This window comes from Brassica oleracea, chromosome C4 (genome assembly GCF_000695525.1).
Source record: "Brassica oleracea var. oleracea cultivar TO1000 chromosome C4, BOL, whole genome shotgun sequence".
Taxonomy (NCBI): domain Eukaryota; kingdom Viridiplantae; phylum Streptophyta; class Magnoliopsida; order Brassicales; family Brassicaceae; genus Brassica; species Brassica oleracea.
The window spans coordinates 27,458,250-27,465,594 of record NC_027751.1 but is presented as its reverse complement, the minus strand read 5'-3'; positions in this window follow the sequence as shown (position 1 = coordinate 27,465,594).

The following is a 7,345-nucleotide window of genomic DNA, read 5'->3' as shown; positions in this document are numbered from 1 at the left end:
TTTACTCTCAATACTCCCTCAGGCATCATTGTTTTGCTTGTGTATGTGGATGACATCATCATAACAGGCAGTGATAAGGAAGGAATCCGAGCCACCAAGGAGTTTCTGAAATCAGTATCTGATATAAAGGATTTGAGAGAGATGAAATACTTTCTTGGGATTGAGCTGTGCAGATCCAAGGAAGGGTTGTTTATCTCTCAAAGGAAGTATGCATTGGATCTCTTGAAGGATGCTGGTGTGTATGGAGGAAGAACAGCCAAGATGCCCATGGAGGATGGGTACAAGGTTCCACGTGAGGGGGAGATTGAAGACAGCAAGTTGTTCCATGATCCAAAGCTGTATAGGAAGCTTGTGGGGAAGCTGACATATTTGACCATCACTAGGCCAGACATTTGTTTTGCTGTGAATCAAGTGAGCCAGCATATGCAAGCTCCAAAAGAGCATCACTGGCGCATGGTGGAGAGGGTTCTCATGTACCTGAATGGAACTCAAGGGCTTGGTATATGGATGGGATGCAATAAAAGCACTGAAGTTGTGGGTTATTGTGATGCTGATTGGGCATTATTGTGATGCTGATTGGGCAATAGAAGGTCTACAACAGGCTATTGCACTTTCATTGGTGGAAACATGGATACTTGGAAGAGTAAGAAGCAGAAGGTTGTATCATGCTCTAGTGCTGAAGCTGAGTATAGAGCTATGCTAAAGCTTACCAACGAGTTGGTATGGATCAAAGGGATTCTTAGGCACTTGGAGATTGAGCAATCAACACCAATGACTATGCATTGTGACAATCAGGCGACCATTCACATTTCTACAAACTCAGTGTTTCATGAGAGGACAAAGCACATTGAAGTAGATTGCCACAAGGTGAGGTAGATGATAGTCTTGGGAGTGATCTTGCCATGTTATACAAGAAGTGAAGATCAGTTGGCCGATGTGTTCACCAAGGCAGCAAGACAAAAGACTATGGAGTCCATCCACATCAGATTGGGACTCATAGATCTTGGGAAGAGAAGAAGCTGATCCCCTAAGTCATGAGGTCTTTACTCTTTTTCCCTCATCAAGGTTTTGTCCCAATGGGTTTTCATTGGTGAGGTTTTTAATGAGGAAGATCTCATGGCTATCCAGGCTTGGACTTTCACAAAGATAAGCTTGAGGGGGAGTGTTGAGATGAGATCAATATATGGGAAGAGAAAGACATGAGGAGTTGAGTATGATGAAGAGGCCGTACATGGCGTAGTAATACTAGTTACCCGAGTAACTTCCAAGGGTTAAACCAAAGTCACCCTAGTTATCCTAGTATACTAGTTATACTAGTTACCCGGGTAACTTTGGATGAAGAAGAGAAGCCCTATTCCCTTTGCTAAGGCATTAGACCGTTGCAAGGGAACATGAGGCACGTGTGACAGGCTGGAGAAGAGCTGGATAAAGCAAAAAGAGCTTTATGCACAAGGAAGAAGCTCATTGGATGGTTTCAATTAAAACAAACTTTATCTCTTGTAATAGTGTCTCTTTATGAAACCCTCATCCTAATGTTGCCTCCTCATATATATTGTAAACTCTGATCAGATTAATAATTAAGAAGTTTGAGATTATCTCTCTAGACTCTCTCTCTTGTTCATGATGATTCTTAAATACTCTTAAACATGATTACTACCTAATCTCTCTATAAATCTCCCATTAATCTTCTCTAATCTTCCTTTAATCTCTCAATACCTACTTTATTCTCTAAACTCATACAAAGTCCTCCGAGCTATTTTTTCATAAGCATGGCAGACTTTGTGTGCTCGTCATCTTCTATGATAACAAATGTTCTATGAAACATGGATCTCTATAAATGATGAATCATGAAACTGAGGGTTTGATTTTGTTCTTTTATTGCCATGATTTTTGATATGTAAAACTGATGATAAAATTAACAGTTTTAGGATAACTGCATCTGATGGAGTTGATCTTTGATAATTTGTTTTCTATTTTTTAAATAGTTAGTAAAAAAAGATTATAAACCAACAACATTTATTTTCAAAACAAAAATGTCCTCTTTTTAAAATAAATGTTTTCCTTTTTTATAAGACTACTGATTTGTGTTTAATGTTTGATTTATTAAAGTTGATTTATTTCCTTTTAAGTTAATTTCGTTTTCTTAAAATAAGCTAATTAGTGAGAATATATTTGTAGTTAAAGTATTTAATATTTATGTGGTAAATATACTCAAGGATAATATTGTAAATTTGTGTTCCAAAACTCTTGACAAGTTTAGATAGGTTATTCTAGTTATATTTCATATTTTTAGGGTTATTATAACAAATGTCCCTGAATTAAAATATATGTTCAATTCAAAAATGAATGTTACGTTCCCAAAAAAATATATGTTCAATTCAAAAATTTCAAAACATTTGATATACAGAAACTATGCTTTTAAAGTTATAAAGTTGAAAACTAATTTTTATAATTTTAAAAGTAATTTTGGATTAGGGAAGGGAATATGAAAAATGTATAAAAAATCATTAATGCAAAAATATAGAATGCCGGGGACGATTGGTTGGACAGTAGCTGTTTGAAATTTTACTGCAAAATTTAATCTATAGAATTTTTTGATGTAGATGTATCTAGTATACATGTAAAAATTAAACGAAAAAAATGATAAAAAAGAAATACATTCCCACAACAATATTTAATAAAAGAAAGATATTTCTACAGAAATATTTTTTTGCCTTAGAAAATAATGCATGAATAGCAGTTTTTTTTTTTTTTGGTTTTAGTTTTAAAAACTACTTAAATCAAGATTGGTAACTTATATGATTGTACAGAAAAATTAAAGATAAAGTCACTAGATACAGCTCAACCAATCACCGTCAGCGTATATGATTTTTTCATTGTTTTGTCGTGGTTACTTACCTAAGTTCTTGTAGCCATTGTTTAATGAGTTAAATGATGTGCGACAAAAATGTTAAAAATTTAAAATCAACTAGATCTGGACCTACACAACCGTGCGTGTTTTTTATTTTTATATTTAAATATTTAAAATATTTTAGTTTATACTCTCTCTTGATACAAATATATGATGTTTAAAGTTGTTCACACGTATTAAGAGAAATTAAATATTTACTTTTATCTATTACTTTTTGGTTTTTCTTTTAGTTAGTTTAAAATTTTATTTGATTTCCAATAAAATAAAATTCAACCACTTACATTTTTACATTCTAATTAATATTTTATTTTTAAAGCATATTGCATATTAAAAATTGAACATCATACATTTGTATATAAATAAAAAATCAAAAACATCATATATTTGTATACGGAAGGAGTATAACAAAATTTACAAATAATTTAATGCAATTTAGTGTTATATATTATGTAATTTTATAATAGGCTATGTTTACGTGGCTTGTATATTATTACTATAATTTTGTATTATTGTAAAAAAAAATATTTTCAAAACATTATTATGTAACAATACTACTTTACATATTTTTATTTTAAATTTAAAATTTATATGGAAATAAATAATATTGGACATATATAGTAGAGAAGAAATTTTTTGAGATATCGTTAAAAAACATATTTTTTAACATATTTTTTTTTTAAAAAGAAGCGATAGTACATTGTACTTCAAAAACATTTTGTAGTAAATATCATATTTGAGAAATACACTAAGTTGGATAGATATATATTTCTAACAAAATATTTGTAAATTGTATTTTTAAAAATTAATCAGTTTAAATTGTTATTAACATTAAATATATTGAAATTTCTTTAAAAAATATTGATTTGTATTCAAATAAAAAGATAAAATATTATAATTAATTCATGTAAAGTTGATAAAATTTTAAAGAATTGTCAAAATTAAAAAAATCATACATGGAAAGTTCATCACTACAGTATATATATATAAAGCAATTTATTATAAAAACAGTATATGGTTGAATCTATAGTATTGTATTTTAAAATATTATATATTTATCCATACATGTTTGTTAACACAATACCTATATAAATATTGATACATGTATAATATAATTAATAATAATAATGCAAATACAATAGTGTTAGGATTTTTAATATTTGATTCGATTTTATTATTTTCATGGTAAAATTCTAACATTATTGTATTTGCATAATAAATGTTGTTATTATTATTATTAATTAGATCTTATACAAGTATAAACTATAGAATAATTAAATGTTATTATTATTAAGTAGATTATAAATGGTTATATGCAATAATTATATATTGACGGAATATTATATTTTCGAAATTATGCAATATCTAATAATATTTTGATGGAATAAAAAGAGAATTAAATAGGTTGTTAGGATTTTATCATGAAAATACAAAAAAAAAACAATATAATCAACTTTCTAGAGATAGTCCATTTTGAATATTACACATGAAAAAAGTCATGACTTCTATTTTAATAGTATAGCCTAGATCTCGATCCGCGCAACCGCGTGGATTTTTGTTTTCATTTCTATTTATATAAAATAGAGTTTCCTTCTCTCCTAGGGGGTTCATGTCGCCATCCACGTCATCAATTCGGACGCTGTCGAGCCGACACCTGTCCAGATTAACAAAAGGCGGTGGTTCATTTAATTTGGAAATCTGATGGGTTTTAACTGTGAGCATAAATCTATAGGATTTTGGGCTAATAATTTCAGATTTTGTATGACTACTACATAGGCCCATTCTCGAAAACATCTAATGAAGCGAAGAAGTGGAGTTCGTCTCTCCCCTTCATTCTGCGACTGCTTTGCAACGACTGAGCTTCAAAATCTCTGAAACGTTCCGAGTTTGTGGTTTTTCCTTTATTGTTATTTACGTTCAGCTAATAAAAAGATCTTCCCTGCTAAAGTAAAATCGCAAACTAGGTTCATCTTCTTTTTTTTTATGTCTACACCAACAATGGAGTTTGGGGATGACGACTGAGACAAAACGTCATGGAGAATCTCGGTGTCTAGGTTCGAGATAACGATTCGTTTTTGGTTCTTATTCTTGAAGACGTTACGAGATGTCCAGATTCATCGCCTTTAAGAAACCTCTTTATTCCATGGACAGCACATCAAGCACGATCTGACATTCAATGCTGCTTGTTCCTCTTCTAGGCAGTGTTTTCTCATATATAAAGGTATGTGGGAACCGAAATTCGCACTATCAATTTCTGTTTAAATAAGGAAACCAGGAAAACCTTAATTTCCCAGAGGTCCCAGATATATGCTAATACCACACGCCAAGCAATCAGAACACGAAACGAGAACAGTAATAAAATAAGAAATCGAAAAAGAGAGCAAGATAGTTCTTATTCCGAATCTGCGTTTGAGCGTTTACAACAAGGTAAGTGTCTACGCTACGAGAGCTGTCGGCGAGATTTCTAGTTCTAAAACCCAAAGACGGCAAAAACCCTAATTGAGTCGCAGCTCGAATAACAAAAACGGAAAATTGCCTAAAATTTCTCTAAGTGCTAAGTTTGCTGTCAAAAGTCCTCCCCCATGCCTCTCGCCTAGGACTCCTTATTTACTGGCTCCAAGGTCGGTTTACGCTTTTCCCCTTCTGCTCTTAAGCCTCCATAGTATAAAAATAGAGATATTCCATTTTTTCCGATCTTCGTAATTATCTTCAAAATTTCGTATTTATCCGCGGAAACTTGACATTTATCTTTCTTTGCGACCGTCACGCGGCTTACGGGCTGTTGGTTAAAAAATCGTAAGTTGGGACTCGAGTCACGTCTTAGGTCCCTTTGGGACGTCTTCTGACTCGAAGCGTTTATTACGGCTTTTTTCGATAAAGAACGAAGTTTCGGCTGTTTTTACAGTTAAGTTTGATCGATAACTTAGAATGCGGGGAATCGTGAAATGGGTTCGCTATGGTCTTCGGGAGATAGCATCGAAGGGTAGACGAGAATGCATGGACTCGGAAGAGCTCGGTCGCTACGTAGCGACCGAGCCTTGGCTCGAACTCGGTCGCTTCGTAGCGACCGAGCGGAGCAAGTGTTCGGTCGCTGCGTAGCGATCCTTTTTGAGCCCTTTTTCGATGACTCGCGTTTCCTCCGTAAAGCTTTTTGTAAAGAAGAATCTATTTCGAAAAAGTATTTATCGAAGAAGATTTCTACGTTTTCTTTTCGGAGATTTGGACGTTAACTTCGTCGCAACCGTTTTCGACCCCAACAGTTAGCCCCCCAGCTCGTTAGAGTCGAGACTCTAGCGGGCGGTTTGACGATTTTTGGCGAAACTAGGCGTATTGAACGAAGTTTATTTCAAACTCCGCGGAAGAGAATTCTCGAGAAAAGTGTTTATTGAAAAAAAAAAAAAAAAAAATTCTGAGCCCATACTTCTATAAGTAGTGAGCTCTTGTCATTCATAACAAAACGTCATGGAGAATGCCGGTGTCTAGGTTCGAGATAACGATTCGTTTTTGGTTCTTATTCTTGAAGACGTTACGAGATGTCCAGATTCATCGCCTTTAAGAAACCTCTTTATTCCATGGACAGCACATCAAGCACGATCTGACATTCAATGCTGCTTGTTCCTCTTCTAGGCAGTGTTTTCTCATATATAAAGGTATGTGGGAACCGAAATTCGCACTATCAATTTCTGTTTAAATAAGGAAACCAGGAAAACCTTAATTTCCCAGAGGTCCCAGATATATGCTAATACCACACGCCAAGCAATCAGAACACGAAACGAGAACAGTAATAAAATAAGAAATCGAAAAAGAGAGCAAGATAGTTCTTATTCCGAATCTGCGTTTGAGCGTTTACAACAAGGTAAGTGTCTACGCTACGAGAGCTGTCGGCGAGATTTCTAGTTCTAAAACCCAAAGACGGCAAAAACCCTAATTGAGTCGCAGCTCGAATAACAAAAACGGAAAATTGCCTAAAATTTCTCTAAGTGCTAAGTTTGCTGTCAAAAGTCCTCCCCCATGCCTCTCGCCTAGGACTCCTTATATACTGGCTCCAAGGTCGGTTTACGCTTTTCCCCTTCTGCCCTTAAGCCGCCATAGCATAAAAATGGAGATATTCTATTTTTTCTGATCTTCGTAATTATCTTCAAAATTTCATATTTATCCGCGGAAACTTGACATTTATCTTTCCTCGTGAACCAACCGTAAACCGTCATGCGGCTTACGGGCTGTTGGTTAAGAAATCGTAAAGTGGGCCTCGAGTCATGTGTTTGGTCCCTTTGGGCCGTCTTCTGACTCGAAGCGTTTATTACGGCTCTTTCGATAAAGAACGAACTTTCCGCGGTTTTTACGGTAAAGTTTGATTGATAATTTAGAATGGCGGGGAACGTGAAATGGGTTCGCTACGGTCTTCGGGAGATAGCATCGAAGGGTAGACGAGAATGC